Raw genomic sequence first — 24,819 nt, forward strand, 5'->3', positions numbered from 1 at the left:
TGACCAGGAGACTTTAATCACAGAGGTATGGGTATATTAGTAAAATTTAAACCTCAACATAAAAGATATAATTTAAAATACAAACTTAAAAGTTTAAAGAAAAGGTTTGGGATTATTTATTCCTTTTTAAATGGAAGAACACTAAAATAATCTCCCAAAGAAGTGTACTGCTACTATGCATTGTTTTAAATAGATTAATACCATGTTAGAGGCATTAGAGTACTAAGTGATTTGCTATTTTAAAAGCCTATGTATTTAGTCCTTTTATTAATATGCTACAAATTCTACTTTACAAATATCAATTTCATAAGTGCTCTCTGCCTCAGAAGAAATAAATTCAAATAAATTGGATGTGGCTGATATGTTTCAGTTGAACTGTTTTTATCCCTCCTATTTTGACATTTGACTGAGTTTTGTTCCAGATACGTCAAAGGCCTGCCCTAGGGAGATAAGGATTAATTAATTGAAGATAACTTACAATGCAAAAACCAAGCAGAGATTTGCAGAACTTGTTGTTCATGTCAATTCAGCCTGGTTCATTTAATGAAGCATTTTTTTTTCTTTTTTCTAAAAGGAGATAACAGTGTATATTTTGCAAACTTGAAAAAAGTAATGATTATCTATTTGTTATGGGCACATAATTAATTTACTTAGAAAAGGGAGAGAGGAAATATTACTTAGTTATAACTTTATTTAATATTAAATTAAGCCATATGAAATTACCAATACTTAAGCAAATATGTCTTTGGAAATAAATACTTCGAAAATAAAAACCAAATAACATCGGCCCTTTCTTTTCTACACAGTGAATGCATCTTAAGTACCCACATTTTGTTATGTTCTAAAGCCGTGTCCTTTATTTATGGGACTTCCGATCTAGCCACTTATCCGAGCTTATAAAGCTTATAGAAAAAGAGTGATAGACCCTGAATTGAAATATAAAAATACTGAATGATCAATTTAAAAATAGCAATCCATGTCAATGAGTCCTAATATTTTAATAAATAAAATACACAATTATGGCACAAAAATTAAGATATGTTGATAAGAAAATGCTAACAACAAAGGAAAATTATCCCTCATAAATCCATCACCAAGAAGTAACCACTGTTATACTTTCTGACTTTTCACCATGCTAGCGTTCTTTAATAAAAATAGGATCATACTTCTTTCTAACATGCTTTTCTCAATTAATATGTGAGAAGGCAAATTATACTGCAAACTGCCAATAATCAAAACGGCATGGTATTGGCAGCAAAACAGACACATGGACCAGTGGAACAGAATCAAGAGTCCAGAAGTAAACCCATATTTATATGGGCAAATAATTTTTGACAAAGAAGCCAAAAACATACAGTGGAAAAAGGAAAGTTTCTTCAATAAATAGTTCTGGGAAAACTGGAAAGCCACCTGCAAAAGAATGAAAATAGACTGTTGTCTATTACCACACACCAAAATTAACTTAAAATGGATTCAGGACCTAAATATAAGACCTGAAACAATAAAATGTATAGAAGAAAACATAGGAACTAAACTCAAGGACTTTGGACTTAAAGAGGATTTTATGAATTTTACCTCAAAAGAAAGAAAAGTAAAAGCTAAAATAAATGAATCGGACTACATCAAACTAAAAAGCTTCTGCTCAGCAAAAGAAATTGTTGACAAGGTAAAGAGAGAACCATCTGAGTGGGAAAATTTATTCGCAAGCAACATCTTTGATAATATCCAAAATATACAAACAACTCATATAACTCAATAACAACAACAACAAAAAACAAATAATCCAATCAAAAAATGGACAGAGGACCTGAACAGACACTTCTCCCAAGAGGACATACAAATGGCCACCAAATATATGAAAAGATGTTCAACATCACTAGTTGTTAGGGAAATGCAAATCAAAACCACAATGACATGCTTTCTCATACCTCTTAAAGCTATAATCAACAGGACAAGTAATAACAAATGTTGGAGAGGATACAGAGGAAAAGGAACCCTCATACACTGCTGGTGGGACTGCAAATTAGTACAGCCACTATGGAAAACAGTATGGAAGTTCCTCAAAAAACTAAGAATTGATCTACCATATGATCCAGCAATCTATCTACTGGGTATTTACCCCAAAGACTTGAAAACTCATATCCAAAAAGATATTTGCATTATTCACAATGGCCAGGACATGGAAGCAACAGAAGTGTCCTACAATAGATGATTGGCTAAAGAAGCTGTGGTACACATATACAATGGAATATTACTCAGCCATAAGAAGAGATGAAATACTGCCATTTGAGACAACTTGGATGGAACTCAAGATAATCGTGTTAAATGAAATAAGCCAGACAGGAAAAGTTGAAGAGGACTATAGACTAGTGGTTATTAGAGGGGTAGGGGAGAACGGGGGGAGGTAGACAGGGTAAAAGGAGTCAAATATAGGGTTTAGGGGGAGGATGAAGTGAGTAAAGGGGATTGAATATATGGTAGCTGAAGAAAACTGGACTTTGGGTGGTAAACATACAATAGAATATACAGATGTCAAATGATAATGTACACCTGAAAATTCTATAATTATTTTAACTAGTTACCCCAATAAATTTAATTAAAAATTAAATGTGTGTGTGTGTGTGTGTGTGTGTATGAGATGAGAAAGATCTCTGTACATCAATAAATATTCTCTTTTTCATTCATTTAAAATGACTGCATAGTATTCCACTTTTGCGCCCTGGCTACTTTAGAGTGTTTGTCAATTACAGGGCCTATCAGTCCTATGCTTCTCAGTCATTACCACTCAGAGTGTGGTCTGCGGAACGATGCCAATCTGAACTGTTACTCATCAGTGACCAAAGTAAGCATATCAGTTAAGGGTAAACACTGAAATCATTTATAGCAATCTGCCACAGCATGCTATGTCTGCTGTCATGTAGTAATAATAAATAAATTGGAGCTTGTATTTTATATTCCTGCTTTAACTTAATTTAATTTTTCATACATTTATTTTTGATTCATATAAATTAGAGGGTGAGGTGTTTCTTTAGCACAGATGGTTCAAAAAGTGAAGCCAATCTTGCTAATATGACCAGAACTTCTTGGCCCGGAAATCACAGTCTGAGCCAATGGCTGAAGGATAAGAATGTGCTTTCAATGATACGAGAACTAAAATATTCGGGGTGGTGGGGGGAGAATGAATTAGTACTTTGAGAAACAGATACTCTTTAATCCAATGTACTGAAGCATGATTTCTCAGGTTATTTCTTCTAACCTTGGATAGCTGGTTACTCCAGACCAAACTATCTCAGAAATTCTGAATCAGAAGAGAGAAGAAAAAATAGTAATATAGAATTGAGAAATGTGGGGAAAAGAAAAATAGATAATGGTAAAAAGAAATTTTACAGAGAGATTGTCAAGAAGAAAAAGAGGTGCTTTTCTAATTCATTGACTAAGAGACTATAATCAACTTCAGTTAAAATGTCAAAACAATTATAAATTTATATGCTATGCAATGTAAAGTTGCATTGGAACTGACATTAATAAATACATTCTTTTGGAAAGAATGACAAATACTGACTAAGGAGACTGCACGACCCATATGTCATGTCAGTTCAGTTACGCAAAAATTTGTATAGGTTTTCTTTGCTTTAGTTTTCAAGATGGGTGAAAATTACGTTTTGTAAAACTATCCCAAATCATATAATCCATGCCTTAAAAGTCATTATTCAAATAGTTTAGTATACATATATTTGAAGATCTGTCTTATTTTCGATAGTTACATTACTCTTATCCTCTGATAGTTTTAAAAGTCTATTACCCCATATCAGCTTCTTGACCACATGTTATGATTATAGAAGATGCTCCATGTATAATAGTGACTGATAGAACTAATCAGAGCCTTTCTGCTTATAGAAGTTAAGTTAGAAAGAAATTAAGGACCCTGTTCCCTCAGGAGCTAGAGACCCTTGAGAGAACCGGATGAGAGCTGGGGCCCGGTCCTACAGCACAGCTGCTAATACTTCTCAGGAACTCCTACTCTTTTGAAATCGCCCATCTGCATCTGTGGTTCTTGCAATGTGAAAGGACAAAATTATAGGTATACTATAATTTATTTAATAAAACTTTAATTTTTATTTGCTTAGGTTGTCGCACATTTTCACTGCTATAATTAGTGAGATTCTGAATATGCTTGTAGCAAAATCTTTGCGCACATTCAATAGCTCTTTTAAATTTTAAAGAATTTCTCAGATATTCACCTGATTGAAATTTTAGAAGTTGTTGAGAGAAATAAACCCAAAAGGCTACAATAACTTGTGCTTTATTAATCGTAATAGTACCTACAAAAATTGGGAGGGGGGAATCTCATCTATATTTGTATACTATTTTCATGTTGTCTGTGAACAATGCTCATTGCTCAAATGAATTTGAAGACCCCTGGCAAGAGCATTAGGGTTTCTCCTTTTCTCCTGAAAATATTGATCTTTTCTACTTTACCTCTCACCCTGAGAGAAAATAAAGCACTCACTTGCCCTTTGTTTCTTTACCTTTACTTACAAGAGAGACATGCCGCCAAAATGAATTTACTTTTAGCGGTACTCTTGTTTGTGGATCAAAACCATAATGCTGAATAGAGACTTACATGTATTTTGAAATTTGGTGTGAAATGAGAATTTAATGCATTTGAACATAAGATAGTTTATCTTGACCTACCTTTGTTTTTACATAAGGAAGCAACAATTTTTAAATTGTTAAAAGGGCCTCGCAGTTGTGCTAATACTGGGTGAAAAAGACCCGTGAGACAGGTGCACACACAGAATTCAGTGGACTGCACTGTGACCCAGAGACCAAGTGCATATTTAGCAAATGGACAGAGAGTTTTGAAGGATTTTGAAACTTAAGATACAAGCAATAGTTAGTAAATATTTAGAAAAAAAAGAAAAAAGAAACTGCTGAGCTTAAGATAATAAAGAATGTTAATTTGAATGAAATAAAGATGCTTGAGTAGTCATGAAAAATTAGCTAAGATTGCCTTTTGGTGATCAGCAGCACAAACACAGACAAGGACAAGGCATGCTCCCTTAGATTGAAAAAGCAAGTTTAAAAGAAATGACTAAACAAGAGTAGTAAACTGATATCAAAATAACATATGGTCCTTTTGGTTAAGATTCCAAAACCTTGCACAAAGTTTTTCTAATATTAATATTTTCCTAAATTAAAAAGACAAATATAAGAGAAATAATCTCTTTGAAAAAATTTTGAATTTATAACAATACAGAAAAACCATGAATTTCTTATTGTGTTTTCATTTGCTTTTATAGTTGCATCCACAAGAAACCTATTTCATTGAACTGTAACAATTATTAGAACCGTTAAAATTATAATTGCCTCTTAAAATAACTATAAGTATCTCTTAATTTAGCAATTAGGTTGTTCATCCATTAAAATATTTTAATTACAAAGGAGGTAATTTGACATAGCTCCTTACTGTAAAACCTTTAAAAATTTAAAGTAAGATTAAAATTAAATACTTATGCTATTTTGAGTGGAGATAAATAAGTGCTGTAGCTTTCCAGTTTTCGAAGGTACATTCTCCCAATGTGAGTGAAATAACCATCCCCTCCTGAGATGATGAGAGATGTCAATCACTAGACTCCATTCTTTTGGAGACTAAAAGCAAAATATTAGGGGGCCACAATTTCAGTTTTCAGAGTCTAATGCTGTGATACCCAGGCAGTGTTTCTGAGGGACATGGCCACTTTTTTTAGTCAAGGGCAAACCAGAGGCTCCTGGGGTAAGCACCCAAAGCATCTTGTCCTGAAACTGGAAACTGTAACAATTCTGATCCTTGAATGACTGAAAGTTCATAAATTAAGTAAATATTTTTCGTTGTTGTGGTCAACATGAAAATATTGGGTAAACTAATGACTTTATTGTTTCCATATATTCTATGGAAATGCTATCCTAATCTTTGCCAGGATCATTGAGAATTCAGCATCAGAGTGATCCAAATATGAAACACACACACACACACGCGCGCGGACTTAAAGATGTATTCGTCACACCTTATCCTTGGTGTAACATTTCAGAACCCTTTCGTAGTCTGAAATTTTAACTTTCAGCCCTCGTCTTCCTTGACTTTTCTGTAGAACCTGACTGTTCAGTGCTTTTGAGTGCTCCTCCCCTGGTTTCTATCACACTATAAACTCTTGACTTAGCCTCTACCCATCCAGCCACTCCCCTCAGTCTCCTTTCCCTCCCCGCCCCGCCCCCTTCCTACTGTTTTTCTATATTCAAGTTCTAGATTCTCATTTTTCCTCCTCTCTATTGTTTCTGTAGGTGATCTCATCTGGGACTGTGGTTTAGCTACCACCAATCTGTGTGTCAAACACTCTAAAATCTGCTTCTTCTACCTCTGATATTTCCTCTGAGCTCCAGATCTATATATTTCACTGACTGCTTGAAATACCTACTTGAAGGTCTGAAAGGCACTTCAAACTCAAGTGTCTTAAAACAAACTAAAAATCAACACCTTCCCTATCTAAATCTAATCTTTACATGGTATTTTCCTGTTTTAGAAAATGGTCCACCATCTATCCTTCATGCAATCTGGAAATGTATGGGTTACTTTCAACTCCTCCTTCGTCCTCACTCTCTCTCATCATATTTATATCATCTGGTCCTATGGTTCATCACTTGAATATCTCTTGATTCTGCCCACTGTTCTTTATTCATTTTTTTTTGCCTGAATTTCTATAGTATTCTCCTCTTATAAACTCTTCAGCTGTTCTCTACACTGTGTTCAGAAAAGCTTTTCAATATATAAAACTAGGCAAGTTGCTCTCTGCTTCAAACCCTTCAGAGGATTCTGATTTATACTTAGGATAAAGACAGAAGTAACTTTATGAGACCTGCCTTAGTTCCCACATCATTTTAACCTTGAGTTTTTCCAGCTTCATCACCTTCCACTTACCATCTTGCTTTCTGTACTCGAGCTCTGCAGATCTCTCAGTTTTTTAACCAGAAATTTCTTCCTCCCATCTTGAGATTTATGTGCTATGCTCTTTTCTCTAAGTGATCTTCCTGCGCCAGCCCTTTCTTTAAATAGTTTATCCTTGTTCATTCTCTAGGTTAAGTATATGTAACACCCCCTCAGGAAAGTCTTCCTGAATGGTCACCATCCAGCACCCTGCCATGGATATAGCAAAGTCCTTCTGACCATTTTCATGATATTTGGTAAATGTCTTCATAACGGTCTCTCAGCTTACATGAATATACTAATATGTTGGATTATCTCATTAACGTCTGTCTTTCTCATTAGTCTAAAACTCCAAAAGGACAGGAACCATATTTATTTCAAGTCTTAGCACAGTGCCTGGTACATGGTAAGCACTTAAAGAGACATCTTTGGAATGAATGAATGAGAGATTCATGAGATTCAAAAACACGGACCTGTTAAGGTGGTATGTCAGATATTCCTCATTATCTTCGATAACCAATTTCTCCAACAACCCCTGATTGTCAGTGGGCATGTGAGTGCTAAGAAGTAAGGTTGTGCCTACTAGCTTTCCTTGCAGCTCTAAATGGCTATATGACCAAGTCCTAGTCACTGGGATGTAAGAAGAAGTGCAACTATTAGAAAGTGTTCTTCAAGGAGAAGAATGTGCCTTTTTCCAATCATCTTCTGCTGGCTGGAATGTGGATGGAAATGCTGAAATTCCAGCACTTATCTTAGATCATGAGTAGACTGTGAAAATGGAAGCCAGGAAGAGAGAAACAACAAGACAGAAGAAGCTTACGTTCCTGACCCGAGGGAGCACCATTCCAGTCTCGGACAAGCATGCTTATATTATGTGAGCAAGATGCCAACTTTTTTTTTATTTGAAACACTAATATTTTGGGTTTTCTATCATGTTAAGTCACACCTAAATCTAAGTTTTTCCATCTTAAAAATTTTGATTTTTTTAATTATAAGATAATTTTAACTTACAGAAAATTTACAAGCAGAGTACAAAAGCATCCCAGAGACTTTTTACACAGATATACCAGTTGTTAACATTTGCATTTGCTTCATTTGTTTTATCTATCATCTACCTATCATCCATCTATCTACTACGTATCTATTATCTTTATATCATCTGTATATACATAAATACATATGATTTTAATATAAAATACATTTAACAAAATTTTAACCATTCAAGAGTAAGTTGCATAAATCATGACCCTTTACTCCGTAACATGTGCATATTTACTAAGAACAAAAATATTTTCCTACTTAACCACAATATAGTTATCAAGTTCAAGAAATTTAATAGTGGCCCAATACTATTACATAGAATTCAGCCCATATTTCAGTTTTACCAATTGTCCCAATGTTTTCAATAATGAATTATTTTTCATGTCTAGGATCTAATTCCGGACCACACATTGCATTTAGTTGTCATGTCTCTGTAGTCTTCTTTAATCTGGAACAGAGACCATTGATTTTTAACTGAGCACACAGACACATGGAATAAGGACTAGATTTCTCAACTTTTCTTGCGGTAAGGTGTACCATGTAACTAAATTCCATTTCATGGTATATAAGCGGATATGTTGTTTTTTTAGAAATGATGAAATTCCTTAAAAACAAAAAGCAAGCGTTCTTCATCTTTTCCTATCCCCTATGCCTCCATTTTGCTGCTTAAAATGTAATGATGCCTAGAACTTCAGTTTGAACTATAAACACGTGGGTAATACCCTAAGGATAGCAAGTAGAAAGATGCGAAGTTTCTCTCATTCGATACCACAAAACACTATCTCAGCTTGAAAGAAATGCCTCAAAATGTATCTTGAATTTGAAAATTGTGCTTAAAAAAACAAGAGACAAAAATGAGAAAAGAAAGTGGCTGCATAAATTAAGGAATAAAATTTAAAACTGTGTGTGTATTTTAATATTCATAACAGTTAAATTGCATCATATAGTTTAAAAGTGTGAGTTAATCCAACACCTTGATGGTAGAATATTTGAAAGTGCATTCACATTGCAATCAGTACTTTAGGTCTAATTTCATATACAATTCTATCATAAGAAACTAAAATATATAGTCTAAACTAAAATATATAGTCTAAACTAAAATATAAAGTCTTATATTTTCAACTTGACCACTAATTCTTTTCTAAGTTGAGCATCAAAATAAGAAAAGAGATTCTACTCCCACAGATGGAAAATAGCATCATGCACGATCCATGATCCACATCTTCCCTTGCTTTTTGTAGACAATGCTGAACACAGTGAGTGTGCTAAGGATCATTATGTTATTTTAAGTATCAAGCACCTTTGCAACAGAATGATTTGTAATAATGGCTGTGAGTCAGCTTGTTCTAAAAACAGTGAGGTCTTCAAATTTTGATTGTCCTTTGTTAAAGCACCTGATCTTAAAAGTGCTACCTTGAGGAATTCTTGCTTTGACAATTATGAAGGTGTTCAGCTTTTCTGCTTCCTCTTGCTCAAATTACAAAGGAAGGCCAGCATGCTTAGATCTCATTCTCAGAGACCCCAAGTTTTCCTCTTCTATACGGAGGAGTAGCTTATTGCAAAGACAGATTTTCACAGTTATAGTCAAAACCACTGTTGTTATTTATATTGATAAACCTATTCCTTCATTTGTAAATGTGAATGTATATAAACAAGAATGGATAACCAATGTGTCACCAGTATATGAGGATAACCAACACCTTCACAAAGAAGGAGAAAGTTGATCACACAAAACTAATCCTAGAGGAGCCAGAAATAGCTCAACAGTAGAAATTAATTTAAAAACATGTGGAGCAAGAACAAATCACCATGAGAAAAGAATAACCTGACATCAAGAAAAAATTCTTAGAAATTAAAACCATGATAGCTAAAATTTTAAATTTTAATGAAAGGTCTAAGTAATAAATTGATTTGGTTATGACAGCTCCCAAACATAAGACATAAAAAAATATATATATAAATTTAGTAGAAAAGTTTTAAGAAATAGAAAATAGATTTAGAATTTCTAATATCTATCCAGAAAATAGGGACTGAAAGAATCAAGGAGAAAAAAATCTACCATTTTTGTCCACTTCTATCATGTGAGCATTTTAGAGCCTATGACAATAATCAAATTAAGAACAGCTTGTCCAGGGGGCAAAGGCAGCACGATATTCAACATACATAATGATTTTAAGAACCGGTTTTTTGACCTAGTACAAAGTGTCAAAGAAGTAAGAAAAATACTTCTCTGAGTGCAAAAGGACTTTAGTCCCCAAAAGCCCACTAAATGCCAAACAGTAATAATAACTATAAATAGCCCCATAAAGGTGATTAGATTTGCAAATAAAAAATACATACATTTGAGAAAGTTTTAATTCATTGTTTATCTGAAATTCAGTTTAACTAGGGGTCAGATATTTTGTCTTGTCACCTTAACTCCAAATTTATATACATTTAGGTGAAGCTGAGATGAAATATTTGAACTCCAAGGCCAAAGACAATTCTAGAAACTAACAAGGAAAAGAGTGGAGGACCCTAACAAGTTGCCACAATGGAATGACTCTCAAATTAGCATCAGACCTCTTCTCTGAAACACAGGATACTATGTTGGGAAAGAAGCTAGAAAGTTGAGACAAAAGATTGGAAACTTAAAGTTCTTTACCAGCCAAATTGTCATTTAAATGCGTGGGTGAAATAAACTACTCTAGGAATAAAAATCAAGCTTCTGTGTAAGACCATTCTAAATTATGAAAGATAGAAAGAATTTCAATTAAAATCAAGAACTAGAAAATCAAGAATACTATCACCAATAGTTTTTATTATAAATACATACAAAAGGAGACAGCATAATTTAAAAAGTATAAATATTGCAGAGAAAGAAGTAAAGTTAACAATTTTCAGCAGGTATGACTTCTAAGAAAATTTCCGAGATAACTAATTTAAAAATAACAAAACTAATAGAAGAATTTAATATGACAATTATATACAAGAAAGACATGCAAACATTAATAGTTTTTCTATATGTCAGCTGGATCCAATTAGAAATTTTAATGGAATTTGAGAGCTCATTAAAAGCAGAAAGCAATGAAAAATGCTTAGGAATAAACTTAGCAAATATCGTGGAAGACTTTTTAAAAAATTGAAAGTGCAGTATTAGAAAGACTAATAAATGGAAGAGTACCAATATATTAATATGAAAATAATTATTTTGATGTTATTAGTTTTCTTCAAATTAATTAATAAGTACACTGTATCCCAAGTCATAATGCAGCACCCTCAAAAATTAAAAAAAAAAAAACTTTATAGAACTTAAGAAACCGATTCTATATACTTCTTTGGAGGAGTAAGTACATGAAAAGAATGACAAATATTTTGAAAAATGAGGACACTTACTCTAACATTTATCAGCATCAATGCCATAGAGTTACAGTAATTAGAACAATGTGGTATTCATCAAGGAACAAATTAAACAATGAAATGTACTCAAGGACCTATTAAAAAACCAATGTATATATGAAAATCTATTTTAGAATAAATTTATCATTTCAAACCAATGAAGGAAATAGTGGCTAGTATAATAAGTGATGTAGCATTTGAGGGGAAAGGAGCTTTCTAATGCAAATTGTGCAAAACAATGAATTACAAATTGATTTACGTTTTAAACCTAAAAGTCACAGAACTATAAAATTATTATAAGAATGTCTTAGGAAGTAGTTTTATAATCTCTCATTTGGCCAAGATCTTGTTTAATGAGAGATAAATATAGGTATTATAAAGAAATAGAGTGTCTAATTTTAAAAACAACAGCTTAGCCTAGGCTCAAAGTACAGGTTCTGGAGCAGATTCTGGATTCATACCTACTAACAAGTTACATAACCTCTCGTGTGGCTCAGTTTCCTTACTTGTAACTTGGGAATATTAATACCCTCCCCCTAGGGTTACTATAAGGAGTAACTGTGCTAATATTTTTAAAGCACATTTGAATAAACTAGCACATAATAAGTGTTTCTTAACTAAGCTTAACAGATAAAGTTTGTGTACAGGATAATACCATAGACGAAATAACAAACGAAATGCTGTAAAAGCACAAGCAAAACATAAAAATGGCAAAGGATGACTACCAGTAATTGTACAGAGCTTCTACAAGCCAAAAAGCAAATTGCGACAAATTATGAAGAAAATAGGTGAAAGATATAGATCAAAGAAAAATGAAAGCCAAGTGCTTCAACCTTATCATAACTTATCATAACACAAACTTAGACAGCAATGAAATAACTGCAGATTCAGGACGTACTTGATGCCTGAAAGAGAGGAACAAGCTATCTAGTCTCCCAAATGAGACCTGGTGACCTGTGAGGTGACAAACATCTGCATCAAACGGCCTGCCCAATGGTGCTGACTTCACCTTCACCATGACACTTGAGCTCCCTTGGCCTGGCGACCATTCCCTATAAAAATACACTCCTTAACATCTGTTGATATTTCCACTGGTTGCAACGTCCTGCGTCTGTTCCTTCGTCTGGTAACATTCTCTGCATCCTTCGAGACTCATTTCAGATGTTTTCTCTTCTGGGATATATTCCTTAGCTTCTCAGGAGAGATAAAATTCCCTTTTTAATGCTCCCATTGTTTTTTGGTCTATATAACAACTATGGGTTGATCCCATCTTCTGACTTCTTTTATCATTCTATGTGCAGATCTCCCAAAAGGCTGTATGCTCCTTAAAGCCCAAGGTCATTTTATGTTTCAGAGTTTCTTTCTCTGGGACCAGCACATAGTAGAGACTTAATAAATCTTTGTAAATGATGAATGAATATCTATTTTAAAATATTTCCTTTTTATTTTCAGGAAAAATCACAAGGAAAAATCTCTTTAACAGATTTTTTCCTACTTAACACATAAATGTTAAAGGAAAATGGGATATTTACACCATCCATGTATTTTTCTTTTTAATTTCCATCTTGATACTCTATTGGAAAGGCTCTTCTTGTCAAACGTGTGAATTTTGATGTTCTATGAATACGAGGTTGAAAATAGAACATGCTTGATGTAAATAAGAATAGATTTCACTGAAAAGATATTACATGTGCTACATTTCATATTCTTGCAATATTTATGGGAGAATATCCAACTACAATTTAAAGTGCCAGAAAAATGCTGATAACTGAAAATGCTGTCCAGCAAGTCAGAGGTGCCTCTCCTTGCAGGTTGCCTGTCCCATTAGCCTGTCGTATTTTAAAAGGCTAATGAATTCCCTTTTGATGATCAGACTCTTTTCTAACTTATGCCTTTAAATTCCCAGCTGGAGAAAAAGGAAAAGCAGAAAGACAAGATGGAACTACAATAAGTTCTCTCCCTAGCATCATCTCATATCATCAGTATTCATGGTATTGACTCTGAGTCAGTGGGTTAGAGAAGTAATTAGGATATTGATAGGCAGAAGCAAAGAATGTGAAAGAACCTATGATTATCCTATTACTTGCCCTCTTCAGTGTGATGTTGAAAGCACAGAAGCAACTCTAAAACCAAACGAACCTAAGATGTCATTGTACACATGGAAAAACAAACAAACGAACAAACAAAAGCTTCTAAGTCCCCTAAATTATGTTATAGGTCCAAATGAATCAAAACATTTGCATTCACCTTAAGGCAAGTAGTAAAATTGGATTTTATTGACAGAATGGTGAATAATATCTAATTTTTGAAAAATATTTAAGTGCTTAGTAATTTCTAGCTATTTTTTTCACTGGCTGGCCTAGTACTGGTTTAACATACCTCAGTTTACATTTCTACAAGAAATAAACTATGATTAATATGGAAAATATTTCCAATGACAAGCTAATTCATATTTCACTGTTTTATTTCTTCTATCTTAATGCTTTGCAAAACATACATTTAAATGATAACTAATGGTCTAATTTTACAAGATCATTAAATTATAAAAAGTCTATGAAATTATAAAAGTCTATGAAGTATCTAGTCCAGGCATCTTAGTATTAAGAGGAATCAGAGGCCCAGGAGAGAAAAGGGATTTACCCAAAGTTCACAGCAGTCAGAGAGAAGAGGCCAGGAGTTCTGCTTTCTTCTCTCCCTCCTGGGAGCACTTTCCACTGGGTGATTCTGCCTTCCTGAATATACAACATGTCCTTTCTCTCCTCTTTTAAGTTAAGCAAAAAAAAAGTAGGACATTCTCTTTGTATATCAATATGATTATAACTTTTTAGTATTTAGGGAGATAGAATGTCGGACAGAATAAACAGGAATTGATCGATGGTAATTATCTCATTACATGAAGAGGAAATGTTCTTTAGGTTATGTGACACGGGTTTCACCTCCTTAATCCATATTATCTGCTAAATCAGCAGGATGTTTTGTGCCACCTTTGAATAACCACTAAATATTTACCCTCATTTAAATATTTAACATCTTACTGCCCAGTCTCTCTTTTACTATAGCAAACATTTCTTATATTTTGTATTATTTACATGAACAAGAAATATGCAAAGGATGTTAGAATTAGCCACTAATGAGATGAGCCCCAAAACCTGGGCTCATATCCCCATGCTATCACTTTGTAGCTGTGTAGTTTAGGTCAGTCACCTAATGTAAGACCTGATTTCCTTCCTGAAAAAATGAGAACGCTATTATTTGAAGGAATGGGAAAAACGGATTTAGACTAAAACTTATTCCATGGACATTTTTTCAGGTTAAAAATGGCACTATTATTTGGTTCACCCTAATATGTAAAGCGCTGAAAACATTTGACATTTAATAGGCACTCAATTATAAATAAAGTAATTATTTTAATTATTTTTCAAGCTTTTTTTTTTTTTTTTTTTTTTTTTTTTTGCTATTTTATTCATTATCAAGCCACCTTTGCACCAAGCCATCACCTTAACTTAACATTTATGTAGTGGGTACCCTGTGTAAGTTTTTAAGATTGCTGCAAATGCTCTGAAAAACAATGAGTTAAATAAAATAAAGAAAAAAGTAAAACCACTTTGTGTGGAGATAATGTCTTTTTTCCCCTTTGCAATCACATTTGAGAGAGGCGATAATGAATTATGAATTACAACCAAAAACTATCTTAAACACTTAGTTTGGCAATATCAAAATTCTACTGCCTGGGTAAGTTATTTTGGAATTACTGCAAAGCTTTGTTTAGAAACTTTGGCAGAGAAAGTATCTTAGTCTCTTAAATAGAATTTTTTTTTTCTTAAATGGAACTTTTTACATTTATTTCATTGTTCTCTTTTAACTAGATAATAATAATAGTTAACATATTTAAAAATTCTTATCGCAAATTGATTATGGTCCTAATTGTGTCACATACTCTCAACAATCCCATAAGGTAAGTGTTATTATTGTCCCACTTTAAAAATGAACTAAAGCAGAGAGTGTGACTTGTCCGGGTTACAGAGGTGGTAACGTAAATTGCTTCATCCTCAGGCATGTGCTTTTGTCCGACAGTTTATAGATGCTATTTTTAATGGGCAGCTTTACTACTATATTGACCTTTCTCCAAAACTCTTGAGTCTAAAAAATTAGACCACATCACTTAGTCTCTCTCTTATCATTACTGAAGCATCTTAAAATGATAAATGAACTCGTTGGCACGAATGAAGGGAAAGAAGACTTTTCTACTAAAAGCCATAGAGCTTATCTGTGCCTATTCACTTTGTGATTCAAACTCACCTTTGCTCTTTCAAAATTGCATCTATTTTGATCTTTTGTGAACTCTAGCTTGAAAGTCTAGCTAATTTAATATGCATTAGTATGCTCTAAATTTTACATTGTGGAAAATGTTTAATTTGCCATGCAGATCTTACTCTTGAAGCTTTCAAAAGTATGACAATTTTTCTATTTTATTACAACATTTAACACTTTTGTATGTGTATGGTGTGAGTCCCTCAGTCACTTCTGTAGAGGCCCTTCGAGCATGACCAACCACATCTGTGCCTCAGGAAGCTCATAACCCAAATCAGAAGAAAGTAAACTGCAACAACAACAGGAGTTGAGCCAGGCAAATAATTTATTGAAGCCCATCTCTGTTCCAGGTTCTGGGAATCTAACAGTGAATATAATATAATGGATGTTATGAAGTTTACAGAGAAGTTAACTGTATTAGAAATTAATTTTTGCTATAACATGAAGAGCTTGGAATGCTGAAGCATGTTCACATTGTAGCAAGTAGAGAGGCCCTCTGCATTTAATCTCTTTCTGTTTTACTCAAAGTTCTTGTCCATGAAAAGGGCTGTGAGCTTGGGCCTGAATGAAATTCAATACACTGCTGCCTTCATTGAGAAAGTCTTACTAAGAAATAGTAGGAGCTAAAATTACGAGTGTGCCTTGTGAAGTAGATCATTTACATGCTGATACAAGCGTCTTATCTCATCATGAACATTCTATCAGGGTCCTTAACGTGGTGCAGACTAGGAAGAAACAACTTGTGGATGGGCAGCCAGCATTCTCTCCCCACTTCGGATTGCATTGGTTTAGACTATATGCCCACCTTGCTGAGAACTACCAACTGTAGACTCAGTTCACAAAGGCTGTAATTTGAGTAAGTGCTTAAGGAAAGATAATATCTTAGTATAAAAGACTCTGAAAAATTCCAGTTCGGAGTAGACTTTGGGGCAGCACAGACACAAAAGAGAATTTAGGACCAACCAACGTTTCTGTCTTCCAGTTACATTCCTATAATCACAATGGTTAGGACTCTACCATTAATTCCTTTGTGAAAAGAAATTGGAGTGTGATCAATACGTATGATATTCATTGGAGTAGCTTCTCAAACATGATGTGCATACAGATTTCCTGGGGACCTTGTTAAGAATGTGATTCTGATTTAATAAGTCTGGGCAGGCCCCAGTTTTCACATTTTCAACAAGCTTCCAGGCAATCGTAATGCTGCTGGGCAGTAGGTCACATTGAGTAATGAGGCTTGGTGTTTGTGGTATTTACAGTTCATCGTATATATCATTGTAGCGAGTTAGATTCAGTCATTCTCCATATATTCTTTTTTTGTTTTCCTGAAGACAAAAATTAAAGATCCTGTCTATTGTACTCAAGATTCTTCTGGTCAGGGTTATTAAGGACATATGCATAAAATTTATTCATTTATTTCTTGATATCTTGTATTTCCACAGGTATTATTAATTATATTTGTTTGTTCATTTTTGGTACTTTGTGCTAGATACCTTTGCATTTGGTTGAACTGTGTAAGAATAAAAGCCCTGGCATTTCCCAGAAAGTGGTTCAGGTAGTTCCACAAAGCAAGGGAGTTCCACATAAAGGGCTAAGGGAATAAGATTAAGAGAATTTTACAATTACATCCAACTTGCGTAAGGGTGTATAGACAAGAACTTCATGTACAATTTACATTTCCAGCTACTTTTCCACTTCTCTTCATATGGAATATTGATTTTGTATTACTTTTTCTCTCTGGTCGACCACTGTTACAAAAGCAAATTTACAAAGCTAGTAAAGAGAAAGGGAGCTCAAGTGTTATTGTTTACGAGACATTATGGGGATTCTGGTTATGAGAAAAGTCTATCATGTTAGGCAGATTTTTCTCCTTGTGATTTTTACCTGTTGATACGATTTTGGTTTTCTGTGGCAAAAAGGAAGTGTTTGTTTTCTTCTTTATGATAGTCTTTTAATATTTGAGGCTAGCTATCACAGTTATATGTAGACAGTCTTAAAACTAAACACTATGTCTTTTAAATTAAAATTAAGTTGAAAGAATAATAGGCATAGTTAATTTTAGCACATTATTTTACTTAACATAATCAATAGAGTATAGAATAAATTCATTTCACCCAGTTAAAATCCCTGATATATAAAAGAGAGAAAGGAGAGAGAGAGAGAGAGAGAGAGAGAGAGAGAGAGAGAGAGAGAGAGAGAGAGAGAGAGAAAGAGAGAGAGAGAAGGAAAACCTGGGGACAACATGAAACAGTAAATTTTGCTTACCTTTTCTTGAGCAAGCTGCTGATTAGCTGAGAAAATGCAAAGAGGTCATTTAAAACATTTACCTTTGGGCAGCTAGATGTGTCAGCAAAGAAAACAATTTAGATTGTTTATAGATTTTTCAAAGTCTGAGTGTTTTCCTGTGAAGTGTGCATGACAGCTGTCTCTCAGGGTTATTTCTTTGCCTCCCCATTTTAGCTATGCTGGCTCTTTACCATTTTTCTTATTAGAACTTCTCATGCACAAAATGCTGTCTAGTCTCTACACCATTTTAGTGGACTTAGCTTTTGAGCTTTTTCTTGATGAAATTAAGGGGCAGTATTGGCTTCACACTCTCCATGGTAACATTATAGGCTTAAAAAATAATTGGGTAGATTCAGGCCAATTTAGCATACAAAAACAAGTAAACGTTCAGGAATGGCACTTTTCTAAATGACTGCATTAGATGACTAAATTTCCTTTTCAAGAAAAAATAATCACATCCATTTCCTCCTTCTTTGTGCTTTTTAAAATAAAATGTCAGTCACCACTTTGTTTCTCTTACAGGTATTCAGATAATTGAGTTTCTGGGCAAAGTAAGTGTGAGAAAGAGAAGCTATTCTGAAAAGTAATTTTTGATTTTAATTGAAGCAGCTAAGTAAAGTAAAATATTCATGCGAAAAGCATGAATTTGACCATTATGACTCAGGATACTCAACAGAAAGGGCCCACCTCAAACAGAGCAAACATAGCTCTCAATTTATCAGAATAAAATAAAATAGTTCCTACAAGCACTGAGTTAAGGAAAAGGAAAATAAAGGAGGAAAAAAAGGGGATATTTTATGCCCTTGTGCCTAGCTATTCTGATTGAGCAGTAAACAGTTATTGAGGACCTGCTAGACTTGCTAGAGGAGGGACTTTGTGCATATTTTTAGAATGCTTGCAATTCAATGTGTGACCTGCAGAATAACAGCTTTAGTATTATTGTGATAAGTGAATCTCAATCTACATTTTAAGAAGATTCCTAAATCTAACAAATTTTATTCATATGGAATTCAAAGTGTGAGGAGTATACCTCTAATACAAATAGGAGATCAGCATTTCCTAAATGTATGTCAATAAAGTGTTAAATTACTTCTGGGAACCAGTATTTTAACAAGGGACCCAGGAGATTCTTGTCTAATGACAAGTCTTGTAAACATTGAACTAAATAAATATCTGCACTAAGGCAGATGAGGTAGGGATCAACTGTTTCCCTTCTAATTATTTTGTAGTTTTACAGTTTATGTTTTACACTTATTAGATACATGGAAATATTTATTTAACATGTTGACACTGAAACTGCGATTTTTCACATGATATTTGATCCCAAGTCGAAGTTTTAAACTTTGTTTATTTTTTTTAATTTTTAATTTTTTTTAGCTGTGGAACCCTTTGCTCAAATGATATATATTTTCCCATGTAAAATAATCATTTAAAATATTTTTAAAATAATTTTCTTGATCTCAAAAGGACTGTGATTTAAAATCTCAGTAGCCTCTTCTTCAAAGCATATAGTTATCCACTATAAAAATCATACCCAATTAATAATTATATCAAGGACATCTATCTATTGGCCTATTATTTCTAAAAGTACGAGAGGTGTTTTATAACATGTAATACTGTTTCCAGTAATTAATGGCTGGCATTTGAAAGCATAAAACTTTCAGAAGAATGTAAAGATCATCACATACTCATTAATAAGGAGATACAGAATAAAACTTTATCCAAAACAATTACTTAGGTTTGTATATTGTCGCTTTCTTGTAATGACTCAACTAGTTATAAATAGGATGACAAAAAAAAAAAGTCACAGGAATGTTAAGTAAGGGTTTTCTTTGTCTCCAAAACAGCAACAGCTAAACTAATGTCTTAACAAACAGAAAAAAAACAAAAAACAAAAAACAAAAACATTTTTGGTGACTTATCAATGAGCCCATGATAGCCTTTCTCACAGTAAAACATTTTATTTTATAGCATTTAAATAGCCATATTATAGAACTTTTAATTAAAATGTCTTATTTGTCTTGAAATATGTATAAAATTTTGTAGCTGACATTGCACATTGGTTTAAGGACCTACAAAATATTTTTGAAATCTTATTTCTAAGGACTGGTTTTCAAAAGAACAGTATCCTTAGGGCAAGAAATAATGACACTTTGTGCTTTTAAATATTGCAAGGCGTTTTTCAAATGTTATTCTCACCAGAAAATCTGTTAATCCAGACTAAAGATGCATGGTTTCAACCATGTGGGAGTGACCCCCCCAAAGACATTTTGTAGTTTTGCTGACAGGTGGGTGTGTTAATAGCGGAGAGAGCCCTGTGAGTGAAAACAATAAGCAAGGTAGTAAATGACCTTCGCAGAACATCCAACAGACTCCTCTTTTTTCCTATTCAGTGATAATTATTTGGATTGCTATTAGACTGCTTGAAGCATACTGATTGGCCAACCTAACTTCTTTCCACAGGTTGTGGTAGGATTTAGGTTAAACAAAGTAAAATGACCCAAAATAGTGTTCTGAGCCTTTGAGGTAAATCTTAAATTATGTGAGGATTAAACTCTTTTTAAAAATGTGGAATAACATGAAATCACATTAGAAGTAGATTGTAGTCCAATTGCCTAACTTAAGCATCATAGTACTATTCAGTATTGTCCTTTAGACTCCCCATTTTTAATATCGGATATGTCCATCAAGCTCTTACGTAAGGGTTGAATGTGCTGAAGTGTCATGTTCAGACTTGGGAATGGGAAGAGTTGTATTAGAACATTCTGTATTGATACAGTCACTGTTGATTGCGTTGAGATCCCAGCATCTCAAAATTTTGCTTTCAGCTTCTCCATAGGCATTTGCACCTTTTATGTTCCCTTTCCAAGTGTAAGACATATGCCCAGGAGGAGCAAGGAAAGTAGATTATTTAAGGAATTTAAAAATAGGACTGCATTTTCTGAAGCAAGGGAGAAGACCTGCACATAACTTTCTATTGCATTTTTACATAAAACATAGCTTGTGTTTTACATGTAGACAATGGAAGCAAATATTCGAAAAAAAAAATTTAGGCAAGTAATTAACTTGGACCATATACAGTTATCTGAATGTATCAATTAGGAGATGGTAGAATTAAAAATATCTAAATAATTGCTTTAATTGACTCTGGAAGTAGATACTTTCTAAATTACCAAACATTCTTTTTACTTTTTAACTTCATTTTTTAAATTACTTAATAATCTAAAGGGCTTCATTATCTTTAAGATACAGTTCAAATATAGTCTTTATAATAACCAACTTCACATTTCTCATAGCAGTTTGCTTCCTCAGACTTTAATTTAGTGAGCTAACATTTCCTCATTACCAAAAATATTGCATAATTGTCCATGTAATTCATTTAGGAAGTTAATTGCAAAGCATCCTGATTTCAGCTGGAAAATTAGCTGTCCGGGGCACATAATTTGTATGTGCTAAGATTTAAACTGCTATCCAATTTTATAGTCAAATATGAAGAGCTATATTAAATGAGGAAGTCAATAATAAATCACTCCTTCAATAAGAAACCTGTGGTTTCCTCATCATCAGTGATTCTAAATCTCAATTCCCTGACTATAGTATTCTATCATAATGCTTACATTTCTATTAGGATGCAATAATTTTTATAATTGGCAAGATTTTCCATTAGCTGCTGATGAAAAGCAAATTTGAATCTCATCTGTAGACTATAATATTTACCTAGACTAACTTAAATTTACCTTTGCATTTATACCTGGAAAATATTAGTGAAATCCATTTTTACCAGAAGTATATATCTTAATTTATATAGAATATATAGGATCATATTGAACTTCCACTCGGTTTTTCCAGCATATGTCAGTCTTTCAAACATTCTAGTATGCTTGCTTCTTTCATTCTCAGTTTTGTTCTTTTGGTAGAAAGGATCTAAAAATACGTGTTTTTACAAGCTACAAAGGAGTGATTTACACAGAATGACTTTAGTATGTTTAGGTCATAAAAATACTTAAAATATTTACAGAAAACCCATAAACTAATATGATATAAATGGGACATAATAAACATGACATAGTATTATTTTGATAATATTATCTCAGTTTAATTAATGAATAGATACTGATACTTGATATTTATGTTAGGAATGAAATTAAGTAAGCATAATTCCTTTAAAGAAGCTCTCATGATTCAGTGTTATTTACAATCCTTACTCGTTAACTATTCCAAAAATATTAGAACTATCCACCCTGCCCCCCATTCCTTTCTACCCACCTCCCGCCATGACTGCCCAAGACCTCACCTACCTGTTTACTTGCTGGTTCAAAGAAAGCCTCAGGTACTACATATATTATGTTTCTAATGTAGGCCGTTACTATTTCTTCCTAAAATTTAGATACATAATTAAATTTTTTTCTCTAACCGGCCCAGTTCAGGAATCCACATGCCTTTGTTCTTAGGAGACACCATACTACCCCAAGCCGGGCTGCAAGGAGAAAAACCGGGACCGGGGCTCAGGGATACTCCATCCCACAAGGCTTTGTCCTTAAGGTGGACAATCCTTACACTTCAGAGGCTGTCAGATTCCCAGGAAAAGGAGATGTTATAAACCGGCAAGTTCTCAGCGCTATCCTTGCTTGGTGCCAAAGTCTTCCAAAAGAGGATGATCCTATGGTGGCTGAGAAACTCAGCTCAATAATTAAGGGTCCCCAGTCCTGCCCTCTTGGCCCCAAAGCCTGGCCCCAATCATCCCCCACCACACCACTCACCTCAGCTCCAGACCAATTCAGACACCAGCAACCTTTTGCTGAGCCCCAGATACTCCATCAGCAAGGCCGTCGCACTCACGTACCCAACACCCAGGCCTTCTTCCTTCCTTCCCTTTTCCAGGTTCGTCCTTCCCACCCCACCCCCAGAGTAGGTCCCCTTCACAGCTTTTCCTGCTCTTTAGTTTCCCATCAAAGCGCTAGCCCAGCTCACAACCCCAGCAGATATTATTTGCTGTTCCTTAAGTAACTAAATGCTAAATAGTCAAAATGCTAAATTTGATTATCATTCTTTAAGCACAAAGTCCAAAACTTATATACATTTACGACATAACAAGAGACACCATAATGAATGTCAAACACTGCACATTTATTTAAAAATACCCTCAATCGTCAGTAAGAAAAAAAATCTCTATTATTGCATTAGGATATTGAAAGGGTAATTTGCCATGGCTATGCATCAAGAAAATGAACAAGAGAAACTTGATTCAAATTCAGGACCATCAAGCCTTGCATACTTTGTTCTCTCCTCCAACACGCTGATCTACAATGGTAATGTATTCAGTAAAAATCCTATCGATATAATTATGCACCTGTGAGGGAAAAAACGGTCATGAAGTTTAACTGTTTTGTGACAATTCTGATTAACATTGGCTCTCCTACCAAATAATAACCAAAGATCTTGTATTTAGGGAACTGTTTTTGCTTAGGTATGTTCACTGGTTGTGTTTGTTGACTTGACACTTCTTATGTCAAATTGTGTCATTTTCATGCAAATATATATTTCTTTTTCTTACATCTCTAAATCTTCTTTCCCCCTCTTTCTTTCTGTCTGTCTTTCTTTTTTCATTATCCTTTACCTAGTAACTCTGGTGTACCTTAATCAGTCAGGCATCAAGTGCTATGAGGCTCTCTCTTTACTACAATTTCCTAAGCTCGTTGAATCTAGTGGTCCCTATTCTGAGAATGAGAGGGATGAACAGCTTCTTGTGAGTTGATGGAAAGGTATTTCCCATGAGTTGTCACTACGATCAGCATTACTTTTACACTCCTTTCTACTACTTACAAGAAGCACTGATGTTGCATGATAAATGAAAGCAAAAATAACTAGGGCTAACAGAAATTACACTGTGCTTTATCACTTTTAAAGTGGAAAATAACATACAGAGAAAATGTTAGAGGGGAAAAAAGTATGCAGAAAATTTGACTTCCATCAAGGTTAGAAACATTTTTTCAAAATTCCAAAAAGAAAGAATGAAACTTCAAATGACTGGTCTACTCTCCAATATTTGGCCATTTTATTAAACACAGGATGTCACTGAACTTACTTGGGGGGAGAGATACTTGATAATACAGCTTTGTACAGAGTATTAAAGTAAAAATGACTGAATTTATCTCTTTTTCTAATCTGAGATAATAAAAAAAGGATAGCAACAATTCTAGCAGAGACCCGTAATTACTAACATAATTAAAAATCCCCTTACACAGGGAAGCATCAAGGCATATCCACTAAGGGAAATATTTATGTGGTTTATAAAATATGTATTCTTTCTTAGAAAATATAGTATCTCAGTCTTAGAGACTGAAATTAAATAATGATAAAAGAGAATACTGAGGAAAATAATCTGGAGCTACAGTCTGGGATTTTAAGGAGATCGAATCAGTCCTTTCCATCAAATGCCCCATTCCGTCCCATTGGCACCTGCTCCCTCTCAAAATTTAATGTCCTTATCTCGTAGGAGCAGTGAACTCTGAAATTGCTAGGAAGGCAAAGTGAATGAGCCTGATAAATAAATAGATTGTTTCAAGTCTTTCATACAATGATTGAAGAAAAATCTGAAGGAATGGTCATGTGTGTTTTTCTTTTTTAGTCTACATTTTGCCCTCATTTGTTTTGAAATTCTGTAAGGTCTAATGTTCATATGTAACAAACATAATAAAGGAGAAGATAAGGTAAAAATATTTTGGGTAATTGCAAGAGAAAAGTTAGAAATCTCAGCTGTAATTATAGGGTTGGAAGTTAGTCATGGGTTATAGTACAAAAGGTGATTTATACAATAGTCATATAGTTTTTGTTCTTTGGTT

At 33.9% G+C, this 24,819-nt stretch overlaps 1 protein-coding gene across 2 annotated transcripts in view; it reads right to left on the bottom strand.

Annotated features, from left to right (window-relative positions):
- The window catches only part of PTPRO (protein tyrosine phosphatase receptor type O), a 184,283-nt gene that overhangs the window by 104,026 nt on the left and 55,438 nt on the right, over positions 1–24,819 (bottom strand). The gene's annotated exons all lie outside the window — the stretch shown is intronic.

This window comes from Rousettus aegyptiacus, unplaced genomic scaffold (genome assembly GCF_014176215.1).
Source record: "Rousettus aegyptiacus isolate mRouAeg1 unplaced genomic scaffold, mRouAeg1.p scaffold_m13_p_2, whole genome shotgun sequence".
NCBI classification, from domain to species: domain Eukaryota; kingdom Metazoa; phylum Chordata; class Mammalia; order Chiroptera; family Pteropodidae; genus Rousettus; species Rousettus aegyptiacus.